The sequence below is a fragment of the Notolepis coatsorum genome, assembly GCF_963971535.1.
Source record: "Notolepis coatsorum genome assembly, chromosome: 12".
In the NCBI taxonomy this organism is placed as follows: Eukaryota; Metazoa; Chordata; class Actinopteri; order Aulopiformes; family Paralepididae; genus Notolepis; species Notolepis coatsorum.
The window spans coordinates 5513279-5527039 of NC_140176.1; positions in this window are offsets into that span (position 1 = coordinate 5513279).

Genomic DNA, 13761 nt, shown 5'->3' on the forward strand with positions numbered 1-13761 from the left:
CTTCACCATACTGTTGTATTATCAAACAGTATTCCATAACTGTTCACCATACTGTTGTATTATCAAACAGTATTCATAACTGTTCACCATACTGTTGTATTATCAAACAGTATTCCATAACTGTTCACCATACTGTTGTATTATCAAACAGTATTCATAACTGTTCACCATACTGTTGTATTATCAAACAGTATTCATAACTGTCCTATCTTCACTATACTGTTGTATTATCAAACAGTATTCTTCATAACTGTTCACCATACTATTGTATTATCAAATGGTATTCATAACTGTCCTTTCTTCACCATACTGTTGTATTATCAAACAGTATTCATAACTTCATCATACTGTTGTTTTATCAAACGGTATTCATAACTGTCCTATCTTCACCATACTGTTTTATCAAACAGTATTAATTTACTTGAACCCAAATAATATGTAACGTTAATTAGGGTTCGCACAAGGTCCTTGAAGTGCTTAAAGTGCTTGATTTTTTTACCCCAGGCCTGGAATTCCTTGAAAACAGATTTTTTTTAACAAGGTGCTTAAAAAGTAATTGAAATTCAAATCAACCATTCACATTGAAAGTGTTGTTCATCCATAATGTTACCCAAAGATTTGGTGTAGAGAGAAGAGGAGGGGTCCAAGGGCAGAGCCCTGTGGGATACCTGTCTGTAGGTGGTGGGGGTCCAATAGGGTGCCTCTCCATGATACTTATAGGAGCTGTCGTCGAGGCAGGATGACAGCCATGCCAGCGCAGAATAGGCATGGGCCGGTTACACGGTTTACCGCGGTTTGAAAACGTTGTGGTGTCAAAACCACAAAAACCACAAAACTGGAATGCTGGAATAGCTGGGAGTTACCATGGCTAGCTAGTTAGCTGTAAGGGATAATACATGACGTGGTGTGCTGTTATCTGAAAATAATGCTTAATGCACGGGGGTAATTAGCGTTAGCCCTTCGCCGAGTGGTTTGCCCGGAAAGTAACGTTAGCTACAGCTTCGTTAGCTACATATCTAGTAAGCTATACAAAAAGAAAGTTTAATGTGACTGATCTAGTGAGCTAGAATCGGAATATTCCACCCATAAATAGCTAATGTCAAGTATAAATAACGTAACGTTTTGACGGGAGCTAGCTAGCAGTACGGTGATATGTTGCCAATTGATTTCGGTCGAATAACGTTAGCGAGATTGGCCTACGTTCCGTTACATATTCATAATCATGAAAATGTAGTGCCGAATGATAGGATAGGATAGACAACGCTAAACATGTATTAAACATCAACTCAACGTCGACACACAGTTCTGTGGGTGAATTATGTTGAACCACCACAAAAGATGAATTGTTTAAATGTATGTTTAATCCAGTAAGAATAGTACTAGGCTATATAACATACATCTGTGCAAGTAGATTACATTAACAAAACGTATTGCCCTTTTGACATGTAGCCCTACATATTCATAATCATGAAAGTATTTTTTTTATTCTGTACTTAGTTTGAAAGTTGTCAGACAGTTCCCTCTGTGTGTAATACAGACCGTCTTCACACATTCATAAATAACACTTACAGAAAAGCTGATTGTGCGTGTTGGTGCACTGTAATAAAAGATGTTTTGTTCAATGGGGGATTCTCTTTTTTTTTTATGTACCTAATACCGTGATATACCGTGAAACCGTGGTCTTTTTGCCCAAGGTTATCATACCCTCAAAATGTCATACCGGCACATGCCTAGCACAGAACCTACAACTGTCATTCCTGCAAGGGATGTGAAGAGGATCTGATGGTTGACTGTGTCGAAGGCTTGCAGGTCCAGACCTTTTCTATTCTAGCATTGCTCATTCACCCTCATTTGGGTGAAAGAGCTCACACAAAGTCTGAGCCCCATTCATCGTCTATGGAGCAGCACCCCCAGAATTTCCATCCTAGTGACATGAAGAGCGCTATATAAATCCAAGTCATTATTATTATTATTATTATTATTATTATTATTATTATTATTATTATTATTATTATTATTATTATTATTATTATTATCATCAATTTATAGGATTCTCTCTCTGAATCCTAGCTTTAGGAGAGAGTGAGTGTGTGGATGTGTGTGCTGTGCTGTGAGTGTATTTGATGGTTTGTTACATAGTGTCATTGTCGTTGAGCATCCTGATGGCCTGGGGATAGAAGCTCCTTCTGAGTCCATCTGTGCTTGCCATGAGACTCCGGTATCGCTTGCCTGACCGCAGCAGTTCAAAGAGGCTGAGGTTGTTTGGGTGGCTAGAGTCTTTAATTATTCTCTTAGCCTTACCCATGCACAAGTCTGCAGCCACAAGGTGCACAATGTAGAGGGGCGTCTGCAGCCACGAGGTGCACGCAAGGCACTGCATACGCTCCTCTACGTTGGAAATTAATTGAATGGATTGCTTTGGGTGAGAATGGCTCGTCAGGATTCAACAATGTCTCAACACAGTGTCGGTGTGCTATATGTTGGTGAGGTTTGCCGTGGTAGTAGTAGTACTAGTGATGATGGTGATAATAATGATGATGATAATTGTGAAGATGATGATGGTGGTGATTATGCATGATGAAGGTTTGGTGCATGTGGTTGCTACATGAAAAAAACAACAACATGTGTATATATAATAAACATACATTTAAAGTAACATCTTTCATGTCTGGCGTTAGGGCTACTTGTGATGTGAAGTGGAAGCAGATATGTTTCTGGTGTGTCCTGAATGGTGTGGTGTGTTAATACTATTCATGTCAGTTAATCCACAGTGGTGTTCATTCAAGCCTCTGTTTTTTTAATCAGATGAAAAGCAGGTAAAAGGAGCAGCTCATAGGAGAGACGAGCTGAATCAAGGTACCAGCCTCCAGGAGTGTGTTTAGTGTGGAGGACGTATACAGCATGTAGCCCTAACAGATTTCCATCTTTGTGTCCATCTCCAGTAGCTAACATTGACCTTCTATTTATCTCTGACAACTTTAGTTCCATCTTCGATAATACGTCGAATTTAAGCCTATAAGCTCCCAGTGCCTCCAAATACATCTAAAGCCCACTCCAGAAACTTCACTTATCGCCTGTAGAAATGATTGATCATTGTCACAATCATGCAATCCATCTGACTGATCGGAAATATTTTCTGAAACAACCTTTTTGCGAGAGGCCACTCCCATTCCCCCCCCCCCCCCCCTTTAGCCTTTTTAAAACTAAGCAAATGAATAAAGGGCAGATGATTTACAGGGTTTTTTGTAGATACAGTACAGCATTTTGCCATCCAGACCAGTGCATGTGAGCGGATCGGAGCGTGAGCGGCGCGGGGCGCGGAGCGGCCGGTTTTGACGTGAGCGAGGAGTGGGTTTTAAAATGAGTCGGCGCGACGTCCGGAGCGAGAGTTCTCCTCCGCTCCAATCCACTCCAGGCCGCTCACAGTGGTTTAACACTGATGTAATATATACATGCAGTACAATGCCAAAGCAACAGATGGCGATGTACAAACATGAAGGCCATTTTCAACCAATGAGAAGGGTGAACCTGTGATAGGCTGTTCGTTCAGGCTTTGTCACTGTAGAGACGCCCACACTCACTCCAGTTAGGAAAAAGTATCGACGCCATTGTTGTTGACGTTAGCTTACATGCTAACGTTAATGGCAGCGACCATAGCATTGTGGCTCGGCTAGCCTATCATCGCTTAATAGAGATAGTGAATGGATAAACAACGTTATTTAACATTGCAGAATGGCTACAATTACAATGCGGCTCAATACAAACAATTGTTAAGGGGCCCAGGGGGTGTAGACTGTTGTAGTTTGAGCTCATTTACACCATGCTCCAAAAAAAGAAGAAAAAAAACTGCCGAGCGATCTGGCGCGGGGAGCGGGGAGCGCTCGATTCAAGGTGAGCGGGGAGCGAGCGGAGAGCGACTTGGGGGCGGGGTCAACATGAGTGATTAGCGGAGCGGACCAAGCTTTAAAGAGCGAAGAGCGGATTTCTCGGCCGCGCCGATCAGCTTACGTGGTCTGATCCAGACACATGCAATTTGAAATATGAATATAGAATATCAGGCCTATAAATTACCTTATTGTGGCCAAGTCACACATCTATGGATCAGGCCAAATCTCATCTTTCCAATGGCATAGTTCAATCTGGATTTAGTACCACCAGGCGCCCCTGACAGGGCAGCAAAAATGATGAGAAGCTAACAGGCTAAAATGATGAAGCTAACAAGCTAACACGATGAGAAGCTAACAAGCTAACATGATGAGAAGCTAACAAGCTAACATGATGAGAAGCTAACAAGCTAACATGATGAGAAGCTAATATAATGAGAAGCTAACAAGCTAACATGATGAGAAGCTAACAAGCTAACATGATGAGAAGCTAATATAATGAGAAGCTAACAGAGCAACATGATGAGAAGCTAACAGAGCAACATGATGAGAAGCTAACAAGCTAACATGATGAGAAGCTAACAGAGCAACATGATGAGAAGCTAATATAATGAGAAGCTAACAGAGCAACATGATGAGAAGCTAACAGCTAACATGATGAGAAGCTAATATAATGAGAAGCTAACATGATGAGAAGCTAATATAATGAGAAGCTAACAGAGTAACATGATGAGAAGCTAACATGATTAGAAGCTAACAGGCTAAAATGATGAGAAGCTAACAAGCTAACATGATGAGAAGCTAACATGATGAGAAGCTAACAAGCTAACATGATTAGAAGCTAACAAGCTAACATGATGAGAAGCTAACAAGCTAACACGATGAGAAGCTAATGGGCTAACATGATGAGATGAGGAAAAGGCTTTATTACATCAGTATTTTCATTTGAAATGTTTCAGAGCACCAATACATTATCTAATGTCCATGTTGTCCCCCCATATACTGTACGTGTTTCAGAGGACAAAACAAAAGTCAAGAAAAAAGCCAAAACTAAAGGTACCGAATGTGAACCATCTAATTGCTGCTGTTTGGAGTGTGTGTGTGTGTGTGTGTGTGTGTGTGTGTGTGTGTGTGTGTGTGTGTGTGTGTGTGTGTGTGTGTGTGTGTGTGTGTGTGTGTGTGTGTGTGTGTGTGTGTGTGTGTGTGTGTGTGTGTGTGTGTGTGTGTGTGTGTGTGTGTGTGTGTGTGTGTGTGTGTGTGTGTGTGTACTGATACAGAGTGGTGTTTTACATCAGAACATTAACAACACAACTGTCTGAAGGCGACCGTGTTTTATCCATTGGTATGTTGAGTGGAGTTTTCAGGTTGAAGTTGCATGAAGTTTACAGCTGTGAGACTCTAGATGTGAGAGGCTTGCATGGGGGAAAGACTGGACTCTAGATGGGAGAGACTTGCATGTCTTTGGCTCTAGTAGCTTGTGGTATTGAAACTATTCATCTGGATTGTTTTTCGCTTCTAAATATAACATGGACTGGTCATATAATCTAATCTTCGGCCTTCGTGAGTTTGAATTTTATTTATTTTTAAATAGTATACCATGGCAAACATGTGAGTGTGTTATGGACTGACAGATTTGCCTTGTGATAATGACAATGATGTCATATCCTCCAGCAGCCGTGTGATTCTACCCTTTATTGCCGTGGAAAGCGTGATGATAACACCGTGTGAAAGTGGACGTGTCGTAATCCGCACGCATGCCGGTCGTCGTAACGAGTGTGCATACTGGCTTAGCGGAGGCTTCTTCTCCGTAATTTAAACGATCCGATCTTCCAACACCCCCGACCCCTCAGACCAGCCCACCAGGAATCTGGGTATCAAGCTGAGGTCGGCGCTGCGCGATCAGCTGAGGAGGATCCACGAGACGATCGAGGCCAAGAGGATCGCACGCATGGCCCTGGAGGAGATCAGAGTGGTCCTGGACGAGGACGAGGAGAAGAGGGAGAGCGCCTGGGCCCTCAAGATGGAGACTCTGGAGGCTGCGCAGAGAGCTCAGGAGGAGAGGCTTGCAGAGGAGAGAAAGAGGGAGGAGAGAGATAAGATAGAGAAGGAGAGGTTGGCGAAGGAGAAGATGGAGAAGGAGAGGTTGGAGAAGATGGAGAAGTTACGGCTGGTAAAAGAGAGGTTGGAGAAGGAGAAGATGGAGAAGGAGAGGTTGGAGAAGGAGAGGTTGGAGAAGGAGAAGATGGAGAAAGATAGATTGGAGAAGGAGAAGATGGAGAAGGAGAGGTTACGGCTGGTTAAAGAGAGGCTGGAGAAAGAAAGGTTGGAGAAGATAGAGAAGGAGAGGTTGGAGAAAGAAAGGTTGGAGAAGATAGAGAAGGAGAGGTTGGAGAAGTTACGGCTGGTAAAAGAGAGGTTGGAGAAGGAGAGGTTGGAGAAGATAGAGAAAGAGAGGTTGGAGAAAGAGAGGTTGGAGAAAGAGAGGTTGGAGAAGGAGAGATTGGAGAAGGAGAGGTTGGAGAAGATAGAGAAAGAGAGGTTGGAGAAGGAGAGATTGGAGAAGGAGAGGTTGGAGAAGATAGAGAAAGAGAGGTTGGAGAAGATGGAGAAGGAGAGGTTGGAGAAGTTACGGCTGGTAAAAGAGAGGCTGGAGAAAGAAAGGTTGGAGAAGATGGAGAAGGAGAGGTTGGAGAAAGAAAGGTTGGAGAAGATGGAGAAGGAGAGGTTGGAGAAGTTACGGCTGGTGAAAGAGAGGTTGGAGAAGGAGAGGTTGGAGAAGATGGAGAAGGAGAGGTTGGAGAAGATAGAGAAAGAGAGGTTAGAGAAGTTACGGCTGGTGAAAGAGAGGCTGGAGAAAGAAAGGTTGGAGAAGCAGAGGTTGGAGAAAGAGAGGTTGGAGAAGGAGAGGAAGGAGAGGTTGGAGAAAGAGAGGTTGGAGAGAGAGAGGATGGAGAAGGAGAGGTTGGAGAAAGAGAGGTTGGAGAAGGAGAGGTTGGAGAGAGAGCGTGCTGCCAAAGAAAAGGAAGACATGGATAGATTAGCGAAAGAGAAGGCAGCTAAAGAACAGAGAGTGAGGCTGGAGCAAGAAAAGGCAAAGAGAGAACTGATGGAGAGAGAGCGTCTAGCTAAGGAGAGAGAGAGGCTGGAGAAAGAGAGGGCAGAGAGAGAGCGTCTAGCTAAGGAGAGAGAGAGGCTTGAGAAAGAGAGGGCAGAGAGAGAGCGTCTAGCTAAAGAGAGAGAGAGGCTTGAGAAAGAGAAGGCAGAGAGAGAGCGCCTAGCTAAGGAGAGAGAGAGGCTGGTGAGAGAGAAGGCAGAGAGAGAGCGTCTGGCTAAGGAGAGAGAGAGGCTGGAGAAAGAGAGGGCAGAGAGAGAGCGTCTGGCTAAGGAGAGAGAGAGGCTGGTGAGAGAGAGGGCAGAGAGAGAGCGTCTAGCTAAGGAGAGAGAGAGGCTTGAGAAAGAGAGGGCAGAGAGAGAGCGTCTGGCTAAGGAGAGAGAGAGGCTTGAGAAAGAGAGGGCAGAGAGAGAGCGTCTGGCTAAGGAGAGAGAGAGGCTGGAGAAAGAGAGGGCAGAGAGAGAGCGTCTAGCTAAGGAAAGAGAGAGACTGGAGAAAGAGAAGGCAGAGAGAGAGCGTCTAGCTAAGGAGAGAGAGAGACTTGAGAAAGAGAAGGCAGAGAGAGAGCGTCTGGCTAAGGAGAGAGAGAGGCTGGAGAAAGAGAGGGCAGAGAGAGAGCGTCTAGCTAAGGAGAGAGAGAGACTTGAGAAAGAGAAGGTAGAGAGAGAGCGCATAGCTAAGGAGAGAGAGAGGCTGGTGAGAGAGAGGGCAGAGAGAGAGAAAGCCGAGAGAGCAGTGAAAGAAAAGGAAAGGGTGCAACTGGAGAGAGAGAGACTGGCGAGGGAGAGCGCGGAGAAGGCGAGAGCAGAGGGAGAGCGCGTGGCGAGAGAAAGGGAGGCTAGGGAGAAAGAGAAGGCGGAGAGGGAGACGCTGGAAAGGGAGCGCGTTGCGAAGGAGAGAGAGAGAGTAGCGAGAGAGAGAGAGGGGGCAGAGAGAGAACGTGCCAAGAGGGAAAGGGAGAGAGTAGCGAGGGAGAAAGCAGAGAAAGCAGAGAAGGAGAGACTTGAAAACGAACAAGCCGCCAGAGACCAAGCAGAGACGGAGAGGCTAGAGAGAGAGCGGCTTGCTAAAGAGAGAGAGAGGATAGCCAGGGAGGGAGAGAGGGTGGAGAGAGAGAGGGCAGACAAGGAGAGACTGGAGAAAGAAGAACGCATCGCCAAGGAAAGAGAGCGGATAACGAGGGAGAGAGCGGAGAGAGAGAGGGCATTAAAGGAGAAAGAGGAGAGGGAGACACTAGAGGGAGAGAGAATAGCGAGGGAGAAGGAGAGGATGGACGGAGAGAGACTAGAAAGAGAGAGGGCAGAGAGAGAGAGAATTGAGAAAGACCGGGTCGCCAAAGAGCGAGTGAAGAGAGAGAAGGAACTGATGGAGAGAGAGCGACTAGCGAAGGAAACGGTGGAGGCAGAGCAGCGGACCAAAGAGAGGGAGAGGGATAGAACGCAGGGAGGAAGAGAGAAGAAGAAAGAGGAGGTGAGGATGGACGGCGCCCAGCAGAAGCCCCAGCCTACGAAGGAAAGCATGGATAGAGAGGGGAGCAGAGGAGAGGACAAGATGGCAGTCAGACCTCAAGAACCAACCAGGGCCAAGAGGAAATGACACACGGTGGCACACAATGATGATGTCACTACCAGTGCTGAGACTCTGATTGGCTGGGGATGATATGAATGAGTCCACTCTCCTTAGTGTTGAGACAGTAGGAAGGCTTTCGGATGTATTTCTGGTGCTGATTGATTGATTGAAAAGTTTATTAACAGATTGCAGAATGGGTACAGTACAGTACAGCTCAATACATACAATTGTTAAGGGGATGCAGACCAGAGAAAGACTTTCGTCTTGTTTACATCAGGGTCCCCCATTTTCAATTCATCATATGACACACACGACATACAGATAGACAGTACTGCTACATCTATACATTTATGACATACCAGATTTGCAAATACAATACAGTGCAAACTGCAAATGCTCACCACTGCATCCTGTATGATAACTGTTGGTTGGTCTTCTCTGGCAGAGAGGGGAAATAAACCTTGGTATCTGTTTATCGTCAAGGCCGTTGTCAGGAAATTACCATTTTAGATCACACTGTTGTTAGATTGGAATGATTAACCTTATCTGACATTCACAATTGACTGGCTGAGTGCAGAATGATCTTGTAATATCAGCCATTTGTGTTGGTGCCTCGGCTTATTGGGATGATCTCTGAAAACCTGATGACAAATCTCCCTGCTTCAGTTTGTAACTGATTTTAATTTAGATCTTTCTTTGTTTGTTTTCTTTGTTTTTTCTTCATCTGTGTTTTTGTCCTATTTATTCAATGCTTAATTATCTAGACTGATTTTATCTTCCTTTACTTTAATTTTCTTTTGTGTTTTTTACCAATTTGAATGACTTTAATCTCATTGATGTTGCAAATTAGGTTAACCTCAATGTATGTTTTTAGACGGTATGGAACATTTCCTTACAAATATCACTCATCGTTTCATTTTGAAAATACATTAAAAAAAATTTAACTAAATTGTAAAGATAAATATATAGAAATGGAAGAAAATATAAAATATATATATAATATAAAATAAATGTTTTTAATATGTCTGTTTCAAAGTCATTTAAAAAAGAAAAACATTTATTTAACCAGGAAATTGAGATTAAAAAGAAATGTTTCAAATGAGACCTGGCCAAGACAAGCTCCAGCAAGGGAATACATTTTTTTTTTTAATATTTACTAGGGGTGTAAAGGTACACGTATCCGTACCGAACCGTTTCAGTGTGTACCGTACCGTACCGAACGAATACAACGGTATGTTAACCACTAACGACCGCCCACCGGGGGCTGTTTTTTTCACAATCTAATATAATAATTATTAATAATTTCAATATAGAATATTCGTTGACAGCCTTACAAGTACAATTAGTTACTGCACACTACATCACCCCTGAGTGGAACATGGAAAGCCAAACTTTCCCCCCACTGTACAGAAAACACGTACCGAACCGTGACTTCAAAACCGAGGTACGTACCGTACCGTACCGTGGTTTTTGTGTACCGTTACACCCCTAATATTTACACAAATACACTAAAAACAACCAATATCAGAGCCAGAGGCAACCTAGCAGGGCAGGCAGCAACAATAGACTATTAGGGCAAATAAAAACAACCACAGGCCATTGATTCAACCTCTAGTCATGAAAGATGAGGCGTTTAAAAACATCCAGTGTTACATATAGCCAGAGAGTTCCAGGTCTTTCTGTGACACGTTCCAAGCCCAGGGAGCAGAATAACTAAATGCTCTCTTTCCCATTTCAGTACGAACAATAGGAGCAAACATTGAGAACGTAAAAAATAACTTTGAACACTTTTCTGGACCATAATAAGTACACAAGTAAGAGTGGGAGACATCATTCAGGAGTAGCGTCGTTGCGGATAGTGGTATTGTCAAAGAACATATGTCCGAGAGTTTAGAGGTTATGGCCTTCCAAAATCGTGCGACCGGTGGGCATTCCCAAAACATGTGGAGGTCGGTGCCAGTGGCCCCCAGGGTGAGTCAGCCAGAAGACCCATCATACACAGTTTCCTAGGGGTGAGATATGTTCTATGGAGATAGTTATGAATGCGTGGCAGCCCGTATGAGGTCGAACGTTAAGAGGTTAAACTAAACATTTGTTAAGGCAAAAAGGTATTTCAACATACGCACTTATCCTGTTATAATCATAACGAAAATCAGCCATATCTTTCAGTCTCCTGTTGGAACCTCCCATAATAGCAAATACAACACACAATGAACTTGTTAATCGTGAGCATGTTATGCCTGCTTTGGTAATATGATGTAAATGATGTCATTGTTAATATTTTTATTTCATTTCAGCCTTATTTGTAATGGAATAGTATTCTTGGGGACAACTGACAGCCCTACTGTGTTTGTAGTAATTCATCAGGTCTTTCATACACAATAAAGGATCTCTTGTCATTTCCATGTCGAACATCATGATCTACTCTCTGCTGGGAGGGTTTTAGTTTGTGTGGTGTGACAACAGTGTTGAAATTGAGATGTTTAGACTTTAGTTTAGTTTAGACTTTAGTTGTTATAATGAAAGTACAGAGAGAAAAAAGGTACCGATTCCCAGGTACCGGTATTGGTTCAAATGTGAACAGTACCCAACCTTGATCATGTGAACGGTACCCAACCTTGATCATGTGAACGGTACCCAACCTGATCATGTGAACGGTACCCAACCTTGATCATGTGAACGGTACCCAACCTTGATCATGTGAACGGTACCCAACCTTGATCATGTGAACGGTACCCAACCTTGATCATGTGAACGGTACCCAACCTTGATCATGTGAACGGTACCCAACCTTGATCATGTGAACGGTACCCAACCTTGATCATGTGAACGGTACCCAACCTTGATCATGTGAACGGTACCCAACCTTGATCATGTGAACGGTACCCAACCTTGATCATGTGAACGGTACCCAACCTTGATCGTCACAGGAAATAGACCTGGCGCCATTTAGAATGTTTTTTTTTTTAAACTTTGACCAGTCAGCTGGTTCTTTTAGCGTTTATCGCTTTTTTCTGAAACAGAAACAGGTTGAATGGGGTATAGATCAGGGGAAAGACACTCTGAGAAAATACGGCGAGTCCGGGAGTCGAACTCGTGTACCCCAGATCCGTGACGCGCACGGTTGTCCCCGACGCCGAAATAGCGTTCGAGGTACGCGGTGAGCTACTGGAGCTCCCCTCCATTTAGAATGTTTATGTGGTCAAGTTGAAATGTCTGCTCTTAACATGTAAAAAGGAACACTGATTATAAAGGTAAGCTGGAATTCTATTGTGTGACCTCCTCCTTGTGTGAACTGCATTGGACAACGAAGAGAGTGAGAGAGAGAGTGTGTTGGGGGGGGGGGGGGGGTGGGTTACTTCAACATGACCAATGTCAACAAACCTTATTCAGGAATCAATAAAAACTCAGGTTTAGTTGTTAATAATTTACATGATCAAATAAACATTGTTTTATTTATATGGCTGTTGTCTAGTGTTAGTCCTTGTATGAAGAGACTTGCCAATCAATTGGTTAAAGATGTCAGGGCTGTGCTTATCATTTTCATTTTCCAACAAAGAACTAATTTAGTATGAAAACAAACAAAAAAAATGTTTGTACTAATCTGCTAAGAAAATGTGAGACAACTAGGACCCTGATGACCAACCACTGTCGGTTATGCTTTATATATATTTTTCCTGTCATCTCATGTTTGATCTACTCTACAACTTCACAATGAAAGCATATCCGTTTCCTTTATGATAATAATAACTATACTACTAGTTCTAACTCCTGTTCTGAGCTCTAATAATAATAATAATAATAATACATTTATTTTATATAGCGCCTTACATAAGGTATCTCAAAGCACTTTTACACAGACATTGAATTATAGTACAAAGACAAACACAGTACATGGATTTTAACGTGTAGACACGAACAAAAACAAACAAACTCCGATGAGAAGCGGCAGCCAAACGGGCACAACGTTGTCTCGGTCGGAAGTGACGTGACGATGAACAAAGACACTATGGCAGTATAAAGTCATACTCGCAAGCAGCATGACTAGTCTGCAGCAGAGCAGCAGAGCAGCAGAGCAGGGCAGATGGAAGCAGGCCTCCGCTACAGCAGCACAGCAGAGTAGGGCAGGGCAGATGGAAGCAGGCTATACAGCTAGTAGGGATGCCCCGATCGATCGGCCAGTGGGAAGCCCACCTTCCATTATCGTTCGGGCTGATCGAGCCACTCTCTGCAGTCTGCTGCGGTCGTGTGCGGTGCTATTCCCAAACCAGGAGGTGATGTTACCAGTCAGGATGCTCTCTATATTGTGCACGAGTAGAAGCTCTTTAAGATCTTCTGACTCACTTTGAACTTCCTTAACACTTTGCCGCCCAACCACGGGTTAACTCGGGTTTCGGTGCCATGCGTTGAGGACCAGAGCTCAAGAGTTAACTCGTGGCAAGTTGTTATTGTTTTATTCCATATTAACAAACGGGTCAAGATCCCCGATCGACTCTGCAGATTTACCCGCCTCTGTGGAAAATCGGCGACATGCAATACCGGCCTGATCCTCTTAGGGGCGCCATCGCTCCACTGCAGTATCATTGTGGGCGAGTGGATACTTTTTTTTTTTTTTTACAGTCTATGGGCGTTTCATTTTAGCCTGATCCCAAGCGAACAGCATGCACCGTTGATTACGGTTCGAAGCGCAGATTTCAGCCTGGAATAATGGGATTTATGATCAGCCAATGGACATATCGATCTACCAGATGCCGATGAATAATGGGGAAATGCTGCCGGCGATCACATGGGCTGACGGTAGGACCCTCTTCACCCGAATTACAGCCGGATCAGACATTGTTGTAAAACGCAAGCAATCGATCAGTGAATGTGGCTACTTGCACGGACACTCTATTGCTAATCAATAATACTAATCGGCGTCCCCCGCCGCCCCCATTTCATCCATAGATGCTCTGTAATAGTCCGGATGATAAGCAGTTTGTTTTATTCCATTCGAATATATACAACAAAAATGCCGTTCGATATAACGTTAGTTTAGCCCTATATCTAGCTTCCAAGAAAATATTTGAGAAGAAAAGTGTGATAAACCTTATATTCACGACGCTATAAAATGACAACCAACCGATGGATTTTTTTCTTCTTTAAGCCATTATGAAGGCACGGTTTATGCACTCAAGTGACAATGAGAATGGACAG